Source organism: Dermacentor albipictus, chromosome 9, assembly GCF_038994185.2.
Source record: "Dermacentor albipictus isolate Rhodes 1998 colony chromosome 9, USDA_Dalb.pri_finalv2, whole genome shotgun sequence".
NCBI classification, from domain to species: domain Eukaryota; kingdom Metazoa; phylum Arthropoda; class Arachnida; order Ixodida; family Ixodidae; genus Dermacentor; species Dermacentor albipictus.
Window position 1 is genome coordinate 132,390,124 of NC_091829.1, and position 27,268 is coordinate 132,417,391.

Genomic DNA, 27,268 nt, shown 5'->3' on the forward strand with positions numbered 1-27,268 from the left:
ATTGCCGCCTGCGAGTCGCTGATCACGGTCGCAGCGTTCGGCACCGCAACGAGTGCTAGGGCTATCGCGGCTTCTTCGGCCGCCTCCGTGTGTCCCGTGGTCACCGTGGCGCTCGCGAGGCACTTACTCGAGCGGTCTACAACCGCTATCGCGTGTGCGCTTCTCCCTCCTCCATATGGAGCCGCGTCTACGTATACCGCCTCGTTGCTGTTACCAAACTTCTTCTGTAGGTCGCCTGCTCGTTTGTTGCGTCTCCCGGTGTGGTGCGTAGGGTGCATGTTCTTGGGAAGCGGCGGGATGATCAGGCGGTCGCGAACAGAGGCGGGAACCGCCGTCTTCTCTCCATGTTGGGTGTGGTACGCGATGCTGACCGACTCGAGGATGCATCGACCTGCCTTTGACCTCGATAATCGTTCGTATTGTGCAATGTCGTGCGCCTCGATTAACTCGTTAAGGGAGTTGTGAACTCCGAGCTCTAGAAACTTGTCGGTGCTCGCGTTGAGTGGAACGCCGACCGCCCTCTTGAAAGCCTTTCGGATCATGCATTCGAGTTTGTTTTTTTCGGACCCGATCCACCTCAGGTAGGGGGCAACATACGTTATGCGGCTTATCGCGTACGCCTGCACGAGACGGATCGCGCACTCTTCACGCATACCATTGCGTCTATACGTGATGCGATGCAAGAGTCGGATCGTGTCATCTACCGAACGACGAAGTATTCGCACCGTCTCTCCGTTATGGCCGTTTGCCTGCAGGTGTAACCCTAGGATTCTAATTTTCTCTACGTGCGGTACGGGAGTACCATCTGCCAATGTGATGCGTATTTTGGAATATTCCCGTTCCTCTTCGCGCAAGGTTTTACGACCTCTTCTTGTGGGTTTGTAGAGTAAGAGTTCGGACTTGGTAGCCGAGCACTCGAGGCCCGTTCCACGCAAGTAATTCTGAACCGCATCTACTCCTGCCTGTAGCGTTCGCTCGACGTGACCGTCACATCCTCCCCCCGGGAACCCAGAGGGTGATGTCATCCGCGTAGAGACTGTGATATAATCCTTCTATTTCTGTTAATTTCTCGGGTAGACCAAGTAGAACTAAATTAAAGAGCAATGGTGATATGACGGATCCTTGCGGCGTGCCGCACGAACCCGTCTCAAATTCCGGCGATTCCTCGTCGCCGACGACGACGCATGCGCGCCTGCCCGCGAGGAAGTCTCTAACGTAATTATACATTCTTTGGCCTAATCCTAATGTTCTAATTGTTTTTAAGATCGATTCGTGCTTAACGGTGTCAAAGGCCTTTTTAATATCTAAGCCTAGAATTGCCTTAGTGGAGCTGGTAGTGTCGTCTACGATCTGGTGTTTAAGCTGAAGCAATACGTCCTGTGCGGAGAGGTTGCGGCGGAATCCTAGCATGGTGTGCGGGAACGCGTCATGATCTTCGAGAAAGTCTGTCACGCGGGTGAGAACTGCGTGTTCCATGACTTTGCCGACGCAAGACGTAAGCGAAATCGGTCTTAGATTATCGAGCGTAACTTGCTTGCCAGGTTTAGGAATCATGATAACGCGGGCCCGTTTCCACGCTTCGGGAATCGAACCCTCTCGCCAGCACTCATTGACGTAGGCCGCGAGTCGGGAGATTGACTCGTCGTCTAGGTTGCGGAGAGTCTGGTTGGTAACCCGGTCTGGGCCGGGCGCCGATCGAGTGTTGAGTTCGAACAGGACTATCCGAATTTCCGATTCGCTAAATTCCGCGTCCAGTTTCTCGTTTGTGACGCCGTCGTACTCGGCGTGCTGGATGCTTTCAGCCTTCTTAAAATAACGGTCACGTATTGCGTCGAGGAAGTGATCACCTTTATAATCTCTGACTAGTCTACGAGTCTTGTGGCCTTGAGCGGACCGAGTCTCCTCCGGATCTAATAGGTGTCTAAAAAGGCGCCAAGCGCTCGCCCCGGTCATCTGCCTCTCGAGGCCGTTGCACGTGTCTTCCCATTGTGCCCTGAATACGTGAAGTGCGTGTTCTTCGATGCCTCTGTCTAATTGTGCTATGCGTTTGCGCAACGCCTTATTATGTCTTTGGCATTTCCATCTCTTTAGGAGGGCTCGCTTTGCTTCCCACATGTGTAGGAGCCTACTGTCAATTATTTCGAGGTTCGCTTCGGGCGGAACATCGCTAGTTGCTGCGCCTACGTCCCTTCTGAGCGTCTCGGTCCACTCATCTATGTCGGTTATCGGCTCGTCGCCTCGCCCCGCTTCTTCTCGCTTCTTGCGGGACATGTCCCACTTCACGAGTTTGAGCTTACGACCTTTGCCCTCAGGGTTAGTACCACGACCGCTCGGGCCCGTGCCTATCGTGATCTCGATCAGCGCGTGGTCGCTCCCCAAATCTTCCGGCGTATTTTGCCAGTGCGCTGTTGTAACATTTGAAACGAACGCAAGGTCTGGTAACGTATCGGCACTCACGCTGTTCCCTCTGCGTGCAGGATCGGCGGGATTCGCGATCAGTGCAAGCCTTTGGTCTTGCGAGTCTTCCCAAAGGTGTTTGCCCTTGGGTGTTTCTCGGGTGTAGCCCCAGGCTCCGTGGGGTGCGTTAAAGTCGCCCGCAACAAGTAGAGGCTCGCCGCCGGAAGCCGCGCGTGCGCCCCGCAGTAGTTCCCCGAATCTGTGCTGCAGCGTGGGTTTACTATACACGTTAAGGACGAAGAGTCCTCGGCCGCTCTTAGGGATTAATTCTACGAACACGTGAGGAATATTTACGCAGGCAAGCTCTCGCTGCGCCACAGTGATAATAGAGAGTTTTAGTATATAGCGTAAAGCAGCAAACGCAAAGAGTTAAGGCCCAACCACACGCAGCCCGGGATACGCGTCTCGCTACGCGTACACGTAAGCGTACGCGTCTGCTTGCGCGTACGCGGGTGATGAAGGGAAGGGCGTCCAGCCACACGATACGCGCACGCGTGCGCGCTTCGCTGCGCTGTTACGAACTTCCCAACCGGTGCCACCAGTGTTACGAACTTGTACCGATGCCACCAGTGTTACGACATCCAACCGGTGCCGCCAGTGTTACGAACTTTGCACCGCTGCACCACGATTACGGCTTTGTGGTCCCGTAGCGCTCGTCACCCGTTTCGTGACAGAGCGTTGGTAGCGAAGACTCCGAGCCTGGCGTCGATGAGAATAACAAAAGGGACTTTATACATTACATACAGGTTATCATACAGGACATGAACGGGTCGGCACTGGGGCCGAATGCTCACAACAAACGCGACTGTTCTCGCACGACGACGTCCGGCGAAAACGCGTGACACATCTCACCCCAGTCGGGAGCGACACTCTCTCCCGGTGGGTTGGCGGATCCTGTTTTCGAGGCAGCGCGTTGCTGCTTTTATAATCCCCGAGCACCATTGTCACTCAAACGGCCCAATACAAAGTCAGCACACGACGGTCGTCCGAGGGGTCCAACTAGCGACCGCGCTGGCCACCCGGTTCAAAGTTCGCGCGCGCGGTGACCTCCAGGCAAAGGGAGGTGCGGCGCCGGGCTGTCTGGCACACGCTGACATGTCCAAACTTGCGGCTCGCCGAGGCTTCTCCCGCGCGCTGCCTGACCTCTCAGCATCTTGACTTGTGAAGGGAGAATTAGGGCGCTCGCAGGATAGATTCTGCATCTTGCAGATTCGGAATCCGGGCTTGTGGTAATGGCACAACAGCATCCCCGCCCTCAGATAAGGCGCCGGGAAGACGAGCTGCCTCCACGTGGCTCGGATGCCAGGCGCGCACGTTCGTCAGGCTCGTCCAAGTTCACGTCCAGTGTCGGGACGCCAGGTAACTTCACGTGCCCAGGTCCGACTCGCCAGGACAGGAGCTCTGCTCACCACGTCGTCGCCAAGGCACCTTGACCAGCTCCGCTCGGGTCGTTCCTAAGACCTTGCTTCTCGCCACTGGTCCCGCTTGGTCGTTCTGCAGCTTGCAAAACCGACCGGCAAAAGGCAACACCCAACACGAACAAGTGCCCTCTGTCTCCCGTCAAACACCAGACAAGGCCATAATTCAAATCAACCTAACTAAATTGCTATCCCTCTTTTTGCTCCCGCTGCAACAAGAGGCAGGTGTACGGTCTAGCACACAAGGCTCAAACAATCAGTTTTCAAATCAACAACACAACAAAATAGAAACAATTAATAATCAGCAATAATAATGACAAATAGAATGGTCCCCTTGAAATCGCTTGGACCGAAAACATACCACTGAGGAAGCAAATGAGGTCATTCATTTTTCCCGGTGATATTTTCGCGGAATCCGAGGCTGCTTATATTTGCGACCCTGCTTATCCGTGTAGCGGCGGTACGATAAGCCAGATTCTTTGCCAAATGAAACCCTCTTTTTTTTCACTCCCCGTTTGACGCTCTTCCTCAGATCGGCTAATGAACAGCCTTCCTGTTGCTCGCGAATCAGAGTTTCTCTTTCAACTGCAGCCTGCTCCTGCCGGCTGGCGGAAACCGGAGCGAGTGTGGAGCCCGCGTCGCCTAATTGCGGCGTCGCGTCTATATCGCGGCTAGCACTGCACGCGTCACTCCCACTCACCTCCAGGACCCGCTCGCCTAGGCCAGCCTCCGAGCTCTGCCTCTCCCGTGACTGCTCGCCACTCAAGTTACCGTGATCGGTCCGTGTGCCGCACCGCCTTTCGCTCACCGACGCTAAGTCAAGTTCCCTCGACAGCGGGCGCGCTTTGGATCGCGTGGGGGCCATGTACGCCACGTCGGCAAAGAATGATTTGCCCTGATCCCTCAGCAGCTGCTCCGAGCTATTTGAGAAGAGGTAGGAAAATTGCTCCGGGAGGGCGGCTGACACAGCGGCTTCGGTGTTAAGTTTCCCAAACTCTCCTTCAATGATAACCGTTGCGATCGGTAAACAGACACTCTCCTTCTCGGCCACTTGCCGTATCCTAACGCACTCTCCCGTAAAATCACTCGAGGAGACGAAAGACGGGTGAACAACGTCCATAGTTGCTGCAGAGTCCCGCAGTGCTCGGCACTTCATGCCGTTTACCTTAATTTCCTGCACATAGGGCTCCAATAGACGTATGTTTTTGTGAGTTTCCTGTATCGTTGCAAAAGCAATTCTCTCTGGGCAGCTTGCAGCGATGTGCCCTTGCTTTTTGCAATTGTAGCAGGTTAACGGTTTCCGTTTTTCAAAAGAACGCGTCATTTCGTTTCGCTGTTTCGGACCATCGTCATCATTCTGAGATGCATTCTGTCCATCCCTTACAGTTTCTTTGGGAAGGGACTCGTCGTCCCGAAACTCGCGACGCGTGATTTGCTTCCGTTCGTCGGGCTTCCCGGAAAACCAATCTCTCCTATCAGCTTTTTCTACGCGCACTGCCTTGCTGTGCAAGCTGCGGCGTGTGTAATACTCTTCCGCTAACTCTGCTGCCTTGTTTAGCTTAACATCCTTTAGCCTATCTTGCAGCCAGAGCCGGACATCCTCATCAATGCAACGGTAGAACTGCTCCAACGCGATGCATTCGACAATTTTGTCGCGGTCGTCGAAAACCTCCTCGCCCTTCAGCCATTCCACCAGGTCGGCTTTTAGACGAAACGCGAAGTCAACATTCGACTCCTTACCCTTTTTTGCATACCGGAACCTCTGCCGGAAAGCTTCGGGCGACAATTTGTACTTCCGCAGTAGCGCTTCCTTCACATCACTGTAGCTCTCAAACGCCTCTTTCGATAAGCAAGTTATTACGTCTGATGCCTCCCCAGGAAGCAACGCTAACAGATTCTGTGCCCAAAGGGATCGCTCAATGCTATTCCGTTCGCACACGTGCTCAAATTTCACGAGGTATTTGGCCATATCCTCTCCGACGACAAAGGGTGGAAGTTGATCGCGTATTCTTGGAACATTAGAAGTGAGACTAGGCGCCGGCGAGTTATTTCGGATCTCCAACTCTTTCATTTTAGGCTCGTGCTCACGTCGCTCCCTCTCTCTCCTTTCCTCCTTTTCCTCCTCGCGAAGTTCCTTTTCCTCCTCGCGACGTTGCTGTTCTCTCCTTTCCTCCTTTTCCTCCTCGCGACGTTGCTGTTCTCTCCTTTCCTGCTCGCAACGTTCCTTCTGCTCCCTTTCCCGACGTTCATTGATACCCGCCAAGGCCTCTGCGGCTTCCTCAGCCGTTACGTCCCCAGTCCTCATGACCTCAAGGATCGCATTCTTTCTTTTGGTTGAGCCCAACTCAATGCCCAACTCCTCACAAATTTCGAGAAGTTCCTTCACCTTGTACTTCTCCATCGTTCACACTGTCCTCCTGCTGTTTACCCTTTTTGAATATACCTGCCGTACGCTACTATAACACTACTAGTAAGACATATGCAAGTATTTCACACACTGCCCTGTTTACCCCCTCAGCATCCCCTGGTTTTCAAAACACTCTTACTAGGCTTGAAACACACAAGGTTATCACAATGCAACACCAAATCCTTCCCTAAGCTACTATAACCTGTGTCAGAGAAAGTCTGGTGTTCGAGGTAAACTTCAGGCACTCACCGCGCCGAGGTAGCTGATGCCGGTCAATCCCGTAGCTGCCATCCAGTGTTACGAACTTCCCAACCGGTGCCACCAGTGTTACGAACTTGTACCGATGCCACCAGTGTTACGACATCCAACCGGTGCCGCCAGTGTTACGAACTTTGCACCGCTGCACCACGATTACGGCTTTGTGGTCCCGTAGCGCTCGTCACCCGTTTCGTGACAGAGCGTTGGTAGCGAAGACTCCGAGCCTGGCGTCGATGAGAATAACAAAAGGGACTTTATACATTATATACAGGTTATCATACAGGACATGAACGGGTCGGCACTGGGGCCGAATGCTCACAACAAACGCGACTGTTCTCGCACGACGACGTCCGGCGAAAACGCGTCACACATCTCACCCCAGTCGGGAGCGACACTCTCTCCCGGTGGGTTGGCGGATCCTGTTTTCGAGGCAGCGCGTTGCTGCTTTTATAATCCCCGAGCACCATTGTCACTCAAACGGCCCAATACAAAGTCAGCACACGACGGTCGTCCGAGGGGTCCAACTAGCGACCGCGCTGGCCACCCGGTTCAAAGTTCGCGCGCGCGGTGACCTCCAGGCAAAGGGAGGTGCGGCGCCGGGCTGTCTGGCACACGCTCACATGTCCAAACTTGCGGCTCGCCGAGGCTTCTCCCGCGCGCTGCCTGACCTCTCAGCATCTTGACTTGTGAAGGGAGAATTAGGGCGCTCGCAGGATAGATTCTGCATCTTGCAGATTCGGAATCCGGGCTTGTGGTAATGGCACAACAGCGCGTAGCACAGAGCTGACAGACCAGCGGCCCAGCGATGACGGAAACGGTCGTCTTTGGCTTTGAGAAAAGTTTATCTTTAATTTCATTATGGCTAGCCATTCTTATTTAATTTATCAATGTTAGAGCTAGTACATTGTTTTTAAGTTGACAAATGCACGCTGTTCGTACCTATACATCCTTATGGCAAGAAAAGCTACATCAATTATCAACATCACGCGCGATAGCGTCTGCTTGCTCACAACTGCAGCTGACATCTACGCGCGACCACGCACGACGTTGCTGCCGAGCTCTTGCTTAGCCGCTTGCTTCGCCGGCATCAGCGTTCTCTCCCCGCAATGTACCACATGAGAAAGAAGCTTTTGCTGCTGCTGCTCTTGCAAAGGCGGCGGGAGCGCAGAAAGCGTCTGCGGCCTCTGCGGCGACGTTGGTGGGTCCGGCCAGTCTTTCAACTGCGTAAAGAAGGACTTTACGGCTGTGAGTAACTTCTTTCCTTTCGATGATCTACAGTGGTAGAACTAGGAGCCAGTGTTTGGACATGGGGACTTATCTTCGTTAGGACAGCAATTACTTATCAGCGTTTTTAAGTGCGCGCATAAGTGAAAGGGTTAAAGTAGTAATGCGGGGATCGTACTCGCAGCGCGCGAACGCCCAATTCGCAGAACAGCATCGCGTCGTCGGTGCAAGGTTCGTCCAGGTTGACAGCACTGATCGAAACGATAACGTGACGTACGCGAACAGGGGGAACGACAAGAGCAGGGTGTAGTTCGGAAAGCGCGAAAGCATAGGCGAAGATCGGGCTGATTAGCCGCCGGAAGCACACAGATCGTACATTGGATACGTGGTGACGACACCTCACGACGTTTCAACAGCCGTCTGTCTAACCCGTGTATGCAGTACAACATACCGTCACTAATTCTTCAGCTTCAGAGGGGAAGAAGCACTTTATTTTATTTAACAGACGATCTGTAATACTAATTTGGGGCTTCCTTCATTATTAACAGTAGACCATACTGTTTACACAGATCTTGTGTAGCATCCTCTTGCACAACATTTGTAAGGATTAAGTTTTGTAATACATTTCCTGCTATTCGATATTTTATTTGATATCCAGCTTATTTTTTCTTCATTTCATTCGATATTCTATTCTAAATCTACTTTTCGGTATTAGCACACCCCTACAAAAAGTTAAGGACTGCTAGTTATATTTGTGCCATTAGTATAGCGCATAGATTCAAGAACACCTTTTTGCACGTGTTGGTTGTCGTATATGAATCTTGCGGATGAGATACAATTTCCATTATTTTCTGACTCTCAGAAGTGTGACTGTAGAATATGATGTGTAATGTAATTAAATTGTGACCTGACAGGTTTAAATGCTGTGCAACTAATTTCGGAAGTTTCTTGGTGGTGGCCGCACGATTTTTCTTTAATATACCGTTGACTGGCTCTCCTGTTTTGCCGACACACTGTTTGTATTCAAGCGTATAAACAAAGCAGGGGGTAAAGTTAATCATGGCTAGTGGCTATGCGTGTATGTCAGTGAAAAGTGTACAGCTCCCGGTACCTGCGAGTGTATGCAGGCAGGGTACGGTCCTTCTGCCAGGTAATAATGCACAATTTTTTACAGATGCAGCGGATACGTCAGGATGACCACGGATTTTTCTACAAGTTCTTTCGCAAGACACCACAGCTCTTTGACAAGCTATTGAGCTTTGTCGCAGAGGACCTCACATGGCAGCACCACATTCGAGATACCCCTGGAGCCTGGAGAACGACTTGCTGTAGCATTGAGGTTTGTAAAGGATAGTTGCCCCTAGAGTAATAATGTGCAATTGCAGGAATACAGAAGAACGCTGTTTCTTTGTCATTTAATGTATCATTTATTTTATTTACACAATATACTAACCGCCGCCTTTTGGCTGCCAAATCACGAAGGGGTCACAAAACATTGAAGCACAACAAAAGAATGAAATGACTGACAATGAGCACGCATAAGAAATACTAATACATAATCTAGTTCATTATACACAACTAAATATTTATTAACTCATAAACAAATAAAAAAATGGGACACAAAATGCTGATACAAAACGAGAAATAGTAATGAAGGTACTGACAATGTGCGTGAGAGGAAATACCAGAAAAAAAAGATCACATGATCACAGAGACAAAGTTTCAACTTAGTGCATCACCAGTGTAGCAGTTATGGCTAACTATGGCTAGCAGTTAGCTAACGAAAAAATGCCATCGAATGGGATCACACAAAAGCTACCTCAGTGCTTTTGACCTTGCGCAACCTGTGAAACTTACTTTGAGGAATGATTGTACATGTAGTATTAAACAAAGGTAGTAGCTAACCTACACAAATGAATTTTGATCATATGTCACTCAAGAAGGGCCCCCACAGCCATGCAGATCATTGTCAAGAAAAGTCATGTCATCATAATTAGTATGCAAACAATTGAGACATGGGTACTAATTTTTTTCAACTTGCATTCAAGCTACTTGGCATTCGGGCAAGACGTGTGGGGATTGAGGCGGCTAGACTCTGCAGTGGTGTGTAAGTCGTATAGTGGCGATCGTACCGGCAAAGTATTAAACAACTGCAGAACAGCACGACAGCCGCAGAAATTCCTTACATTTTTTTCAGCTTAAGAATTTTTTTAAAGCTCACATGCTGTTCACGGCTCCCATCAGGTAGCCCTGCTTCCTGCCAGAGAAGCAGGGTCATACGTATACATGTCTCATTTACGCACTGCCTTCAGTGTCACTGATTACGTACAAAGACTTTGGCCGAACATCCGATGCAGAACATGCAAAACCAACTCGAACTGAGCCATGAAACAAAAAAAAAATGCAAAGAATGTGACTTGTGGATGATAGTTGTGGGAGAGGTAGAGGTTGTCTATGTTGGCAGTGAACCTTGCCTCCTGGCTATGTGGTGGCAAGACTTTTCCCTTTCTGCTACCTCTTGTAATAATAATAAAACAATTTGAAAAATACTTGAGCTGCTAGAACGCCCCGACAGGCTTTACAACTTGCAGCATATAACAAAAATTTTCAATGAGGGCTGGTTGAAGGTTCATTACATTTATTTTTATTTATAGGCATGTACAGGCATCTCTAGATGCATGCACAAACTCTACATGCACAGGTGGTGAACTCAAAAAGGCTCATTGCTGCAAGACAGTATGAATGAGCAAAGACAGATGAAAGCGATAAACACCTGTCTTGCAACAACAAACCTTTAGTTGCAAGTCAGTGCTTCTTTGTCTATCGTAGGTGTGTTGCTAAAACATGTTCACACATCTCTACAGCAGCAATGGCCAACCAACCAGGCCCATAGACATCAACTTTATGAAATTCTTGAATAATACCGCACAAAAATATGGATACAACACAATGTAAAATGAACAAAAGAGAAGAGCTGAGGGGCTTTGATATGTCAACAACAGACAAGGAAATGTATAGAAAGTATAAAGGAAAATAACTGTCGTTTTATTTGTAATGTTGACATCACAAGGAGAAGGGAAATGAAAGTGGAGAAAATATAACTTGCCACTGGTGGAAGCTAAAACCAAAACCAATTGAGCTGGAGGCTATTCCACCATCAATTTCATAGAATGTTTATGTCTACTAGATTAGGCTCTTGGAGTGTTCTTGCACGAGTAGCACTGGCTAACACTACCAGGGTGAGATCTAGTACATGCACATACAGGCCCAAGAAAGTTTGCAGAGGGATAGCCATTGCTGCAGCTCTACTGGTAAAGCAATCCAAGCATAATTCAAAGGTTGTGGGTTCGTCTCCCATTAGTGGGAAGCTACCTTTTCATATACTTTCATTGTCCTCCTTATTTTTCCATTTCGATATAAAGCAATTAAATTCATCAATGATTTCCTTTTGTTTCGTTGTCTCTTGGCTTTATTATACAAAAAGTATACATTAAAAAACATTAATCTTTGAATTACTCTCCTACTTGCATCAATTTAATTTTCAAGTCGAGATGCGTATCCTCACTGACCTCTCTAATGTGTTTGAGCAGAGAGACGGCAAAAGTTCAAGGTTGTCCTGTGGTTTGCATCTTTTGATTGCACTTGAAACATTGCCTAATTCCTCCAATATTAACTGACTCTCATCTTTCTTTTTCCTTTTCCTCCCTCTTGACGTTGCTTCGGAAGCAATGCTTCCCAACGTATCCAGCCTGCGACTGCCTGCTGAAACCAGCGATGCTTGTGACTGCGGCCTGCTGTGGTGTGCCTCAGAAGCCTTGGGAACCAGACCTTCTGGAAACATCGGTGATACAAGAGATTCCAAAATGTCCTGAGACTCCACAGACTCATGCGACACCGAAGACAGAGTCGATGCTGGCGCTTGTGACTCTTCACTTGACGGTGATGGCACTTCAGATTAGAAAACTGGCACATTTTTTGTTAAGATGTCTGCAGCACTTCCCTCCTCACTCGATGGGGGCACTGGTGGAAGGTTGGCGGACATCCTGCATGTGAGCGTAATAAGGTTTGCACATACTGTCAATGTGTAAATAATGTGCCAGTCTGGATGCAAAAATATATGAAGGCTCAAATCCGTCCACATTTGTTTTAGTGTGTGATTTTATTAGAGTACACTGAAGCTCTGAATGAGTTTTGTAGGGACAAAAGTGGCTTGCCTACACAACCAGAATGAACAGTCTCTGCATGCGCGTAAGTGTAGCTTTTCTATCTTTTTCCGTTTTTGCTTGTGATGCATTAAGGCAGTTCTTACGTGATCTGCATGCCTAAAGCCTAGTGATTACTTCTACTCAAAACAGTGCATGATATTTGGAATGTTTCAGTTTTGAAATAATTAGCAGGAAGCATTCCACCACATTTACTCAGTAAAACCACTTAATAAATTTCATGTTGAAAGACCTATGCTTGCACTTTCTAAAAATAGAGTAGTAGTACTGTTTGGTCTTGCTTTAGCATAAGGCTCTCTCCTGTTCTAGTTTTTCTACTTGAAACGTTCTTGGCTTGTGACTTTGTTTTCCTTTCACTTGTTTGTAAACTTCATCTCATTCTAAACTGTTTTTCTTAACTGAATGTACGTCTAAACAGTGTGAAGCTGTGTACGTAGTAGTCAGTGCATTTGTTGTTTGTATTTAGGAAGTTACGTCTAATAATGTTTGTCTTCTTGCCATCTGCCTTGCAAAGGGTGTTTTGGCCCAGCAAAGCTGACCTTAGCGAGCAAACCCTTCCAGAAGGTTTCTTACAGCCAAGCTTTTTTTGCCTCTTCTCTGGACTTTCCTACCGCTGCTCCTACTGTCTTGCCAAATAGCTCGCCTCATACTGATATTAATGTAGACATTGAACCATTGTCATCCCAGCTGACTACTGGCTACTGTGTTGCACGAGTGACCAGTACTGGACGTAATGCAAATACCAATTAAAATAATGTAACTAGATCGTGGTTTTGGCATGTAAAATTTCAATAATCATTTTTTGCAGTGCGAATGTGTTAAACTGGATCATCTAGTCCTTCCTCGGAAATTTTGCTAAGCAGGAACAGTGTTCTCCACAAACATTGTGAAAGCTTCTTTTAAACCAATAACCACAGCACCTGAGATCTGCAGAATAACCACAGGCTGATAATAAGTAAGGACACTGCTGAGCAGACACAAAAAGAATTATCAATTACACAGCTGACAATGTTGTCAGTACTATGGCGCATTTATTCCTACAGCATGATGACACTGAATGAATCCCTAAGCAAGCTAGGTAATATTTGGGGGTCTGTGATGATGCACCGATTTGCACACTGCTGGCAAGCAACAAAATGCAAAATTAAAACTGTATTTTGAAGTGCCCAAGGTACACGTGAATATAGCAACATTCAATACTCAGTTAAATACTGGCCATTGACTGGCACGCTGCCTTCTAGGATCAGTGCACAGAATAAAAAAAAAAACTACTTGCATGTTTTGTGTTTTCTTTTTGTGTGCGCATCATGCAAGCCCGTTTCTTTTTATTCATCCTGCTAATTTGTATGTGATATTCTCTGTACTTCTGTCTTATGCTTTATTGTTAGGTTTTTAAGTGCTATTTTACTTGTTATTTTGTACCTGTTTTTCTGCTTTCTCTGCTCCCCACTGCAAAGCCAAACTGGCTTTGTGGGTACCTAAATAAATAAATATACAAAGCTATTCTTGTACTGCTTGTATGTTCCCTTACCGGATCACATTTAACGAAATATGCGATAATCGGAGCGGCGATGCAGCACAAATATTTTATCGCCAATTAGACAAAGCTGAATATAATGCATACTGTGCGTCGACTTGCTTGTGTAAGCACTATTTTGAGTCGATTCCCATAAGTGCGGTGCATTGCCAGCTATAATACAAACATACGGCATCGCCGGTCAACGTGGTAAAGGGAAAGCACTAAAATCCCGTGTTTCATTTTTAACACGCCGGCTAAGATGGAAATTTCAAGATCACTTACGGTCTACACTCCATTGTGTAGCGCAGAAACATCATCTGGTCGAAAAACAGCCAGATGACGTCGTTGTGAACGTCGACTGGCACGGCGCGGCTCTTTCCTTTCTGACAACGTCTTCGCAGGCGCCGAAATTTATTCCCCAGGGACTTCCATCACTTCTGCAGCGCTGTGATAACGTCATCTGCACAGATGAAACGCGTTTTCGACATCTGCGAGTCTGCTGATGAGAGAGGCAGCTTATACCAGTGCCACACAGCTAGGCTTTCGATGGCGATCGAGCGCGATCAAATTTCTCGATCACGATCGGTTCTACGCATATTGCGCGGTACAGGCAATCGTGATCATCAAATCCGACCCCGATCGGGCTCGATCGCGATTGAAACTGCTCCGCTATGACGCCCGTATAAAATTCCGAGCACTCACCTGTTCGGCAGCGTTGGGCATGACGATCCACGACCACCTCGTCAAGTGCTTGTTCTAGTGGCGCTTGTGTTTCGCCTGCTACCAAAGCGCAGGTCGAGCCTCAACGCAGGCGATCAGCGCTTCGTTGTTGATCGCCTCCATAGCCTCTGTGATCTATCGACACGAAACCAGCGGCGACTCCCGGCGTCTCCGCACGATTCTGAAACTTCAACAACCTTTCCGAGCCGCCGGAAGTGTACATGCGGCCCACGTGACGTCGGTGCACAAGCTGCCACTTCCGTCGCGTACGCTCAAAGTACGCTCAAAATGACGCCCAAGATCAAGACCTCCTTGACGCGCGCGTTTCCTGCGCGTCTGCCCTCTCTTGACGCGTAGGACAGGCGCGTACGGCCTCGCAGACGCGTGACGCGCAGCCAGGCGCGCACGATTCACCGCGTGTGGTTGGGCCTTTAGCGTTAGCGTTAGCGTTGCGTGCACCACACTGCGCATGCGCTATACGTAAACGCTGCTGGAGCTCTTACGTACGTACGCTATTCAGGATTTAGCGTTGAACGCTAACGCACGCAAGGGGAGCCTTACGTACGGCAAGATGGCGGCGCCCGTCGAAGTGAGAGCAGCCCGCTTCGGATCTATCGAGTCGTCTGCCTGCACTGCTAGGCTCATTCGTTCCCCACTAATGCTCGTGTTTGCTTTAGATTTGTGTGATGATGCTTCGACAGTGGCGCACAGGTGACAAATGGGCGTTGTTTACGATATACGTTCTCGATTAGCGGCGCAGTAGGCTTAACGAGAGGGTTTGCTCATTGAGTTAGTAGAACAACTCTATGGGTTTGTTAAATGTGCTTGGTGTGTCCGCCTCGAGATGGCGCCCAAGTGTTTTTCGCTCGTTCGCTTGTTGTACAGCCGCATGTCAAGCCGATGCATGTCACGTTTTCCGCGGCAAAACACAGTAGTGTGGTCGGTGCTGTGGTCACAATGCGTGTGCGTTTTACCAACGACGACGACATGAACCTCGTGAAGGAGGTTTTCGCCTTGAACCCATTCGGACGGACGTCAAGGTGGGCGTCCGTTGCAAAAAATTGGAAAAAAGTGGGAAATCCGCTTTCTCGAAGCGAAATTGCCGGGCAAAATGTCCCCTCCGTAATAGCTTCGATGATGAGTGGATCTTGAGGACACGTAGAACCTGCGCGGTCGCTCTCGTTCCCGAAGCATGAGGGCGTCTATGTCATCCCAACTTAAAAAGGACACGTAATATGGGTCCCACAGAACACTCGATCGCGGTTTGCCAAGAATAATGGGTGTGTTTCGCGACTCTCGTCAAAACAACGCTCAAACCAAACACCTACATGCGTAATTAACGCAGCGACTGTGGCTTTCGATAAGCTTGACTTAGGGACAGACTTTCGGATTCGGCATTGGATAAGCTCGACATTTCGTGTGGATTTGGCTTTTCAGTACTTTGTGTTTTTACATCTAGATGGCGCTGCATTTGTCTGCGTTAACGTTAACGCTTTTCTCCGTTCCGCTATTCTAAAACACTACCTTGTGCCGCGCAGTGCAGTCTTTCTTTGCGTTAGCGTTGCGTCGCACGCTAACGCTAACGCAAGGGTTTTACGCTATACTAAAACTCTCTATTACGTCGAACGAGCACGGCGGCGACCGGCAACGGGCGTGGCGGGGGAGACGGCCGGCGCGGCACCATCGCCCCCGGCCTAGCGCCACCCGCCACGCGGGGTGTAGCTCGTTTCCTTCTTTGCCTGTTCTCCGTCGCGGTCGCGTCTATGGCTTTGTAGCCGGCAAGTTTAACCGGATGGTTTGTCTCCTGTAAAAGGATCACGTCCGGTTTCGTCTCACGGCTGCGTATGAATTGCTGAAGATTACCCCGCTTCCTCCTGTAGCCCCGGCAGTTCCACTGCCAGATTGTGTATTGTTGTTTCCCAGTGTGAGTGTGCTTCGTTGCGTGTGTAGCCATGGTTATGCCTGCGTTTAATTTAACCCGTCACCATCGAGGCGACTTGGTTGCTGCTGCGGTTGCACCTGCGGTTGAATCTCTACGTCTGTAAGCGTGTTTTGCTGCTGCTGATTGTGTTGTTGCTGTCTAACGTACGGCTTGCTCATTGTTCTGATTGGTCTGCCTGCAGCTGGCGATAGCCTCGCTTCTATGTCGTCTATGCTCGCCAAGTGCGCGGCGAACATTTGTGTTATTTGTTCAGAGAGCTTAGCTAGCGCGTTACTGAACATTTCGTTACTGAACAGTTATGGCGCCGACGTTCTTTTTGTTGTTGTTTTTTTCTCCTTGGAATCAATGCACGCCGCATGCGAATGCTGTTTCCGTCCGTTTCGAATCGGTAATTAAAGTGGAAAATCTATAATCTACATGTCTGTTTTCTAGTTTAAATTACGTCTTGCCGGGTAATTAAGTCGTTATTCGCTTCTATTTTATTTCAGTACTTCCTCAGAATGGGCCAAATGCATATTCTCACTAGCATATAATAATTTGCTAATTGTGCGGTATACGTCCCGAAGCGACACATGGAGTTACGCCATAGAGGTGGGCATCGGATAAATTTGGAGATTAGGAGGAATTTATTTCTTTTTTTGGTGGAGGGGGAAGGGCTGGGCTGAGTGGGTAAAACCCAAATATGAATACGGCACAGGAACCCTTGCCGCGGACAAGCGATGCTGTTGCCGTCGTGGGGAAGTGGCCGGTCCGTGTGTTGGACGAAGGCGGCCACGACATTTAAACGGACGGTCATGAGGCCGCCATGGTGTCGTCTGCCCACAGCATGCCGGTGGTCGGCAAACGGACTCGCCGTTTGTAAACGCTAAGCCCGGCCCAAGCCTAATTTTTATCTGATCATGGGCGTCAGCCCGATCAACCGCTGAGCGCCCCCCCCCCCCTTTTTTGCGTAGGTCATGCTACCCCATCCTAGCTTAATATGATGATGCGGTGCAGCCAACGACTACTCAACTGGGTGACTGGCCACTCAGGATTTACAGATTCTGGGATGACTCGCCAAATCGAAAGACACCAGAGGTGCTTCCATTAAACGCATTTCCGTCGACTTGCATGATGAATTGCATTTTGTTCGGTTGCTGGTTGCCATGGCACTTGGGCGATAAAAACGCTGCAAAAGTGCAGGATAATTTCATTTCCCCGGTGTGCTTTGGAAACTCGCCATGTCGCGGGTACTGGAAAAAGAAAGACGACGCACTGTAGATCTGTGCCTACAAACTATTCCCAACGCGTTATATCGGAGATGGCAAAAAGGCCACTGAAAACTGTAAATAGAATCCCCGTAAACGCGGCAAAGAGCGACCATTGTCGCAGCGGCTGCTGCAAACCCGACCTCCACCGTTCGAGAAATTAAGAACAGCTGCAGGCTGAGTTACGTCCCTGACACGACTATCAAGCGTCGCCTCTAGGCCCCAGCCTAATTAAGAACGCGAAAAAGAAATGACTGTATTTTTACCCTCATCACTTATAAAAAACATGCTAAGTGATTTATGTGGTGAGAAGCTTGTTTCTGTTTATGTATATTGATTAAGCAGGCTGTTCACAAGCTGTAGACGGAACCCGCTGGAAAATGCTCCAGTTAGTGAAGTACGCCTTCCCGCAATGCCGCCTCGGTCACTCAGTCACCTGGGTCTAGTGAAGTGTACAGCAAAGCAAGATGCGGCGCGCTCCAGCGCTGTAGCAGACGACGCGAAGCACCTCCCCTGGGTCCGTGTGCGCTTGCGCCGCTTCGCTTCGATGCGCCGCCACGCCGGACGCACTGGCGCCCCGCGGAGCGCGGCCACGGTGAGCCGTGTTCACCCTAAGAGTGGACGAGCCTGTACTTTCCAGTAGTGAACGCAAACTGCGACCATCCCTCTTACGTAACAATATACGACATGACATCTGCAACGTTCTTAATAACCGACCTGTAGCTACAGAGTCACTCTTGGCGCAAGGAAGCTTTCTGGGGAAATTCGAATTCTAATTTTTGAGCAGAACCTGATGCTCCCAGCTAAGCCATAGCAGCCGTGGCAGTGGAAGCTCATAGAATGCGATACATCACTTGAAAAAGCACATTCGAATGCATTTTCTAGAACTTCAGTCGATGTACTCTTGCATAGATTTCTACACTGACGCTTCTAAGTCAAATGCATAGAGTTCTACACTGACCAGTGGGCTTGGCAGCAGCACCTCAGGCGCAATGTTCAGGCAACCATTTTGCTTCATTGTGCAGGTTTGGCCCTCTTGCTGCCCGCACAGCTGCTTTATCTCGGTGAAGGATTCGCCCGACCTCCGTCTTACCAAGCAAATGACGTTGGCTTCGAGCATCCAGCGCGAGCTGATTTTCGCTTGATGAACGACCTCATCATGACTTCCGTCCATGTGTCTGCGCCTCCGCTGTCAACGGTCACGTCATATCACGGGGACACCATGCCCTATATGAGAAGCTTCCCATCGCAGGTTGCAACCAGTGGGCTCGGCAGCAGCACCTCAGGCACAATGCTGATGAAACCATTTTGCTTCATTGCGCAGGTTTCGACCCTCTTGCTGCCCGCACAACCGCTTTATCTCGGTGAAGGATTCGCCCGACCTCCGTCTTACCAAGCAAATGACGTTGGCTTCGAGCATCCAGCGCGAGCTGGTTTTTGCTTGATCAACGACCTCATCATGACTTCCGTCAACGTGTCTGCGCCTGCGCTGTCAACGGTGACGTCACATCACGGGGACACCATGCCCTATATAAGAAGCTTCCTATCGCCGGTTCCAACCAGTGGGCTTGGCAGCAGCACCTCAGGCACAATGCCGAAGAAACCATTTTGCTTCATTGCGCAGGTTAGTAACTACTTATCGGCCTAGTGCTATCGTAGCGACAACCGCTTTTTGTTGCTCCTGCCCAGCCCACTACGTGTAAAGAGTGTTTGTGCATACCTTTTTTCTTCCCAAGACGGTCTTTTAAAATGCGGTGATATTGAATCATACCCAGGCCCAGACACGGCTGAAAGGGAAATGCTCCAGCTGATTCTATTATGCCAAAGTTCCCTGAAATCGTCTGTTAGCGACATTCTTGCAAAACAGGGCTCTTTTGAGAAAAAAAATAGATGGTTTCACTGAGAGAATCGAAAATTTGGAAGACGAGGTGGCAACTATCGAGTCCGTAAAAGCAGAAGTAGAGCATGTGAGGTCAACTATTAATAAACTGGAAGCCAGTGTATCACACCTGTTAACTAAAACTGACGACTTGGAAAATAGAAGCCGTAGGAATACTTTACTTATTTACGGCATAAAGAAAAGGAAAGGGAAACAGAGACGGAACTTACGGACAAAATAACGAAGGACATCCTTAGCGAAAAACTTGGAGTTACGATAAAGAGCATGTAAAGATGCCATCGAGTAGGTAGGAAATCAAACAGGAATCGTCCTGTCATAAATCTACATGACTACCGAGAGAAGACTTTAATAATGAAGGCATGCCCGCATTTGAAAGGTTCATAATATTCAATGAGCGAAGACTACTCGAAAAGAATTCGTGATGTCAGGAAGAAATTATGGGAAAGCGCATCACAGGAAAAGGTTAATGGCGCTAAAGTTAAGCTGGTTTTTGATAAGTTAAGCATTAACGGTGATATCTTTGGATGGGATAATGCAAAAAACAAACGATATAAAATCCCGAAGAACCATAAATGACACCACAAAGAGACCAGCCCTGCATTCAAAATCTTAAACATAAACTGTCGTAGCGTCATCAATAAAGCTGTAGAACTTGAGAGCATGCTGTTCTCGCATGATGCAGACGTTGCCATGCTTACATTGCCATGCATTTCGTCCTAAGGGCTATAAGGTATTTCGGGTTGACCGCTACAGAAGAGGTGGAGGAGTGGCCATTTTGTACAAATCATCAATGGAACTTTTTAGTAAGCCCGATGCGCAAGATATTCAAGCTGTCTTTTGCAAAGCATACATCAACAAGGTCCGCTTCATCCTTAGTATTTTTTATAGGCCTCCAAACTCTTCTGCTGCGGTACTTGAAAACTTAAGGCAATATATGCACTGCCATGTAAAATCAGATGACAGAATACTACTGGCAGGGGACTTTAATTTACCAAACATTGATTGGCACACCTTTTCATTGCATTCTGCTCACAGTATTGATAACACAATCTTTGTTATTGTATTCACGTTTGACTTACTGCAAATGGTAAATAATTTCACGAGAGTACAGGGAGCCGTAGGATTAATTCTGGACTTATTTTTTGTAAGTGGCGCCATGCGAAATGCGATAACCTCTGAAGTCACAAACGGGATTTCTGATCACAAAGCTGTCTTGTTGAGCTTGTCAAATGTCTACCCTGATCACAAAAACGGTGTTAATTTGTTTCCCAATTTTCCTCGTGCTGATGATGAATCTATTCTGAATATGCTCGCATTCTACTTCGATGACTTCAGAAACAGCACTTGCACTGTAATCGACTTATGGCTTTCTTTTAAGGGAATTGTCTCTGAATGTATCCAATGTTTCGTTCCCACAATTGCAAAATCTTCTGTGCACCGTAACCCATGGATTTCTCGCGACACGTTACGCTTACAGCGAAGGCTTAAAAGGTTAAAAGTGAAAGCAAGAACAAATGTAACCTTAAAATCTATTGTAGAAGGCACTTCAGAACAACTAAAACAGAAAATAATTTGCGACAAAGAAAAATATTACGGAACGATCCTGCCTTCGTTTATTAAAACGTCTCCCGAGAGATTCTGGCGCCAAATCACACCTAAATCTTCTTCTACCAGTGGGTTCATGATAGACGGCAAATGTGTAAGTGATGAGGCTGTGGTTTTTTCTGCTTTTAACAAATTCTTCCAGTCGGTATTTACCAAAGATAATGGTTGCCTTCCCAACATTTCTATATCGCTTCCTGTTATATCTGACGTTGTCATTTCTGAGAGCGGCGTTTCTAATTTGCTATTAAACGTTGATACTAAAACGTCACCAGGACCAGATAAAATACCAAACGCGTTTTTAAAGCGTTATGCGGAATGGTGTGCTAAGTACCTGCATGTCGTATTCACCAGATCTTTACGCGATGGTTCCCTACCGGATGACTGGAGGACGGCCGATATCAAACCGTTACATAAATCCGGGAAAAAACACACATAGACAATTACCGACCAGCATCTCTTACATCTACATCATGCAAAATTTTAGAGCATATAATTCATAAACATATGTTAGGTTTCTTAGAAGAGCACAAGGTACTTACAGATGTCCAACATGGTTTCAGGCATAGGTTTTCTACATGTACTCAATGAGTTGAGACTGTTCACGATCTCGCACAGGCAATTAATGAAGGGAAGCAAACAGATATTGTGTTCATGGATTTTCGTAAAGCATTTGACAAGGTGTCACATAACAAATTAATCCATAAATTAGGTTATTATATAAAAAATAAACAGATACTTACATGGATCAGAGCCTCTCTTACTAACAGACACCAATTCGTCACCTTATACAATACTTCTAACACAACAGAGGTTGCGTCTGGAGTCCCCCAGGGATCAGTTTTGGGACCGCTTTGATTTCTATTATTTATAAATTACATAGTCGCAGAACATTCACTTTCCGTTAAACTTTACGCAGATGACTGTATTTTGTATGAAAAGGTATCTTCTGTTGATGATCAGGTGCGTCTAAATAATGACCTGGCAAAGGTCACTTCTTGGTGGAAACAATGGCAAATGTTTTTTTAATTAAAAAAACGTTTTTTATGAGAATCACACATAAGAAAGAACCTCTTCAACTTGCGTATAATGTTGACAACGTATCTCTCTCAGAGGTAAGAGAAAACAATTATTTCGTCCTATGGATAACCAATGAGCTTTCCTGGACGAAGCACATAAATACTGTTGTTGCGAATTCTCCGCGTAAACTGTTTTTCTTGAGGAGCTCACTGAAATCATCTACGTCTGGTGTTCGTTTACTGGCGTACAATTCCTACATTCGTCCGTTGTTGGAATATGCCGTAATTATTTGGCACCCATTCACTTTACCCAGTAATAAAAAACTGGAACGTGTACAGCATAAGGTAGTTAGGTTTGTTCTTAATTCATATGGCCGCGCGTCTGTTGGTAAGCTCGTAAGACGCAGTGGATTATCCCCGGTGACTGTGCGCAACCGTATCTGTCGATTAAAGTTCCTCTTTCAACTTGTAAATGGCCATTATAAGGTTAACACTTCCAAGTTCTTTATTTACTCATCAGGTTATAACACGAGATGAAGGCATGCTTTATCGATAACCCCCATCAACGCACGGAATAACTGTTTCATATATTCTTTTTTTCCTAGGACAATAATAGACTAGAATAATCTTAATTCTGATATTTTTACCCAGAATTCCTTATCTATGTTTGAAAAATACTTGCAAATGTTATAAACTCGTGTGCGTTATCTGCTTGTATGTTTTTTTCTTGTATGTTATGCATTCTTCACCAATGTCTGAAAATGCCTGCACATGTGATGAATTTTGTATGTGTTTACATGCTTGTATATTCCTATGTATACCCACCCTGCTATGATCTGATTTCAGATCGCAGTATCTATAAATAAAATAAATAAATATAATATTGTGTTTTATGCAGCAGTCAGACCAACCTTCTCCGAACCTGATTTCTTGCATACGGAAAAAAAAGCTTATTCACCACAGAAGCTTATGCAATGCTGTCCGCTGTTCAACAAATCAAGAAAGCAAAGCTGCACAAAACCAATATATTCAGGGGTTCTCTAAGCGCCGTCAAAGAATTAATGTCATTGCGTAGGCACAGAAGCCCTGCATTTACCGTGCTTTATTCTGTTCTTTGCACATCTTGCATGTCTCAGCAGCATGTTATAATATGCGGGGTACCTGATCATAGGGACACCCATCGTGGTTGCTTAACGGCTATGGTGTTGGGCTGGCTGGTAAGCACGAGGTCGCGGGATCGGATCCCGGCCCCGGCTCCCGCATTTCGATGGGGGTGAAATGCGAAAACGCCTGGGTAAATAGTTTTAGGCGCACGTTAAAGAACCCCAGGTGGTCGAAATTTCCGGAGTCGTTCAATACGGCCGGCTTCATAATCAGAAAATGGTATGGGCACGTAAAACCCCATAATCTTGTTTTTTGGGCATAGGGACATCGAGGGTAGTATGCTAGGAGACCAACTCGCCACATCGATTCCATCGAAAGCTATCAAGCTGCTGTCCCTTCTTTGGATCTCAATCCTCTTCTCCGAAAAAACTGAGAAGCCCTAGGCAGCGCTTATGGGATGCTTACAAATAAGAAGCTTCACTTAAGCCACCGGTGCTAACAAAAGGGGCAGAAACTTGGAGGTTCACAAAGAAGCTCGAGTACAAGTTAGAGATCGCTCAAAGAGTGATGGAACGAAAAATAGTAGGCGTAACATTAAGAAATAGGAAGAGAGTGGAGTGGATCAGAGACCAAAAGGGCATAGCTGATATTCCAATTGACATTAAGAGAAAGAAATGGAGCTGGGCAGGCCAGGTAACGCGTAGTATAGATAACCGGTGGACTATTAGATTTATAGAATGGGTGCCAAGAAAAGGGAAGCGCAGTCGAAGACGGCATAAAACTAGGTGGGGCGATTAAATGTACAGGTGCAAGTTGAAATCGGTTGGCGCGGGACAGCGATAATTGAAGATCCCAGCGAGAAGTCCTCGTTCTGCAGTGGAAATAAATAGGCTGATAAGGACCATGATTAACTAAGCCACAGTCAGGTTGTTCGCCCTCCGCAACGAAAACACGGCGAACGTATGTTCTATTCTGTAGTCTCTAAATAGGGAACAGATATGGCAGGCACCCATAATTTTCTACTTAGTGGAAATGAACCTCCAATCTGTGGTAGATGTGGGGAGAGGCTGACCGTCGTCCACGTCCTCTTCTAGTGCTGGGAAGTCCAAGCTGCGAGAAAAAAACGTTTTCCTCAAGCATATCGGCAGCACATCCCTCTTCATCCGGTAGTTTTTCTTGGTTCAGAAAAATTTACAGCGAAGCTGTATCTGGCTGGGTTTCAGTGCATTTTTGTTCTCTTTGAAAAAAAAAAAAACTATCGTCAATGGCTCGTAAGAATTCGGGCTCTCGGGAGCAAGCAAAAGAAATGCAATGGCTCACAGCCCCGTTATGCAGAGGCTACAAGCACTCAAATTGAAGCGAACAGTGCTTAAATTCTTTCTACTCCCGCATACAACACACAGAACAGCATGTCGAAAACTCTCATCATCAGTGGCTCATACCCTCGTAAGCAAGCAAAAAAAATGCTCATAGTCCCGTAATGTTCATGGCTACTAACGTTGCGTTAATTAGCTGCGATCGCACTATTCCTGTTGTCGTTGTCGGTGATTTCAATGTGGATGTGTCGGTACCGAAAAACAGGTGGTTTACACGTACCATGTTGAAGACATTCCTTGCGGTGCGATACCGATCCGGCCCAATCGACCACCCAGCGGCGTACGTGCATCGATTTGACATTACCTAAAGATGTTCGTGCAGTTGCGAATGAAATACTGACCATCGATGAAGACACTAAATGGGTATGCGTATATTTCCTCACGATGACCACCCATTAAGACAATAAATGAGTTCGCACCTGTGTTCAAAATTATGGGTCACCTCCACGTCGTGTGCTGAAACAGCTTCGTGGTCAACCATCTTCACAGAGTTGAATAACTCATGATTTTTTTGACACGAAATTAGTTTCAAGGGCTCTATTGAGGGAGCAATGCTTCTTGCAAGTGATTGCCTGTGGTATATGTTATTGTATCATCGTTCTTTCGCAATGTACATTTCATGCCAACATTACACCTCATTAGCCATTGCCATAATTTCTCACATACAGATTTTAGGCGCTCTACAGCGACCGTTTTTTAGGTTTTTTCACAGCCACGTCACATCTACCTGTCCAATTCCATCGCTCCACTGCAAATTCATTAAAGGGCCCCTCACCGGGCCTCATAGCAAATTTTGGTTATACGCTGAAAATTCTTACGTGATCAAAAATAACGTACAGCGCGAAGGACAAGGACTGCGATATACGACATACACATCGCTGTGTATGTCGTATATCGCAGTCCTTGTCCTTCGCGCTGTACGTTATTTTTGATCATGAATTACCAACTAGAGCAAGCAACCACCCTAGTTGTTACGTGTTCTCTAGGGAGCGTTCTGCCGCAAAAATGCTTCAAATCGGCTCTATAATAGCTGAGTTGAGAATATTTCGGTGCCGCGAGCACATAATTTCAACAGGCAGGCTCCACTGGAAAGCAAGACGCTCTCTCCACTCGCCCCGTCTAGCCTACGCAAGTGAGATTCCTTCCCTGCGTTCTGCCATACCAGACCTCGAGGAACGCGTGAGGCATACGTGACAGGCCCCGCCTTCATTTTTTTTTCGCTCGCCTTTTTTTTTTTTGCGTCACGCGCGAGCAGTTCTCTCGTTCGCGCAGCGCACGATTTTGCGCGCTGTGCACGAGGAAGCATCACTAGCGGTGTAATACAGTACTACACGAATACTGAGGAATCACAAGCGGATCGCACAGCGTGATCACGCGCTCAAACACGGTACAAAATGGCATAGTTTCGGTGCCTGCGCACGTGACCGCACGACCGTGGGAACAAGTAGACGAAGCGGAAGTACATCTCTATTGTTTCGATGCGAAGGAAAACAAAAAACGTTTGTGTTTTAATATTTCTCTAAACTTCAATTCGTCAATTCAACCAAAAGGTCGTACAGATAACAGATGCTGTCTTGAATAATTCTCTAAGTAGCGTGTCACCACGAGGGACGTCACACTGCTGACACGATTACATAGATGCAGGGGCACGATTACGTCACCGTACGGCTTCGAGCCCGGTGGCCGCGAGTGAAAAGGGAAATGGCGTCCGGATTGAAATCTGACATCTTTCCGCGGTGCGTAATGATGTACTACTTTGCAGACACGATTGTTTCGCGCAATGTATGCCCTGTGCTTGTTAGTTCAAAATGGCCAGACCTGGTGAGGGGTCCTTTACCACTGTGCTTACCAGAGTCCTTTAAGTTACCTAGCCAACGCATCGCGTGATGGTCGCTGACTACTTTGAATGGCCTGTCACATAGGTATGGGCGGAATTTCGCTGTAGCCCAAATGATGGCGAGGCATTCCTTTTCAGTCGTAGAATAATTGCCTTCCGCTTTTGACAGTAACCGGCTAGCATAAGATATCACCCGTTCAAGTCCGTTTTTCCTCTGAACTAGTACGGCACCGAGGCCTAGGCTACTGGCGTCAGTATGGATTTCTGTATCGGCGTACTCGTCGAAGTGCGCAAGTACCGGCGGAGACTGCATGCGTCGTTTGAGTTCTTCAAATGCGTCGGCCTGCGGCGTTTCCCACTTGACATCACATTTAGTTAGACGTGTCAACGGCTCGGCGATGCGTGAAACGTCCTTCACAAAGCGCGTGTAGTAGGCACACATGCCAAGGAATCTACGCACTGCCTTCTTGTCGGTGGGCTGCGGGAACTTTGCGATGGCAGCTGTCTTCTGCGGGTCGGGGCGGACTCCAGATTTGCTGATGACGTGGCCTAAAAATAGAAGCTCCTCGTAAGCGAAGCGGCACTTTTCCGGCTTCAGAGTAAGTCCTGATGACCTGATGGCCTCTAGTACTGTGGCAAGCCGCCTAAGGTGATCGTCGAAATTTCCGGCGAATACAACGACGTCATCCAAGTAAACGAGACAGGTCTGCCACTTCAATCCCGCTAAAACCGTGTCCATCACGCGCTGGAACGTTGCAGGCGCCAAGCACAGTCCAAATGGCATAACCTTGAACTCGTAGAGGCCGTCTGGGGCGATGAATGCGGTCTTTTCGTGATCTCTTTCGTCGACTTCTATTTGCCAATAGCCAGACTTGAGGTCCATCGAGGAGAAGTACTTAGCGTTGCAGAGCCGATCCATTGCTTCGTCTATCCGTGGGAGGGGGTATACGTCCTTCTTTGTGATCTTGTTCAGACGACGATAATTGACGCAGAAACGTAGGGTTGGCGCTAAAGA

General features: G+C 47.6%; 1 protein-coding gene and 1 long non-coding RNA gene across 4 annotated transcripts in view; one reads left to right on the forward strand and one right to left on the reverse strand.

The window, feature by feature from the left end:
• LOC135915563 (receptor-type tyrosine-protein phosphatase kappa-like) overlaps nucleotides 1-27,268 on the forward strand; it is a 682,443-nt gene that overhangs the window by 130,337 nt on the left and 524,838 nt on the right. Inside the window, exon 1 of one of the 3 annotated variants that reach the window (XM_065448677.2) lies at nucleotides 18,911-19,039. The exons of the other annotated variants lie outside the window; for them this stretch is intronic. The gene's annotated coding sequence lies outside the window, so the exon portion shown is untranslated. Of the gene's footprint in view, nucleotides 1-18,910; nucleotides 19,040-27,268 lie in introns of those variants that run through there. 3 annotated transcript variants of the gene reach the window in all.
• Nucleotides 10,165-14,465, reverse strand: LOC135915576 (uncharacterized). The gene is made up of 3 exons (XR_010568663.2): nucleotides 14,209-14,465; nucleotides 13,789-13,966; nucleotides 10,165-11,807 (listed from the first exon to the last, which is right to left on the reverse strand). It is a non-coding gene; the product is annotated as an uncharacterized lncRNA (long non-coding RNA).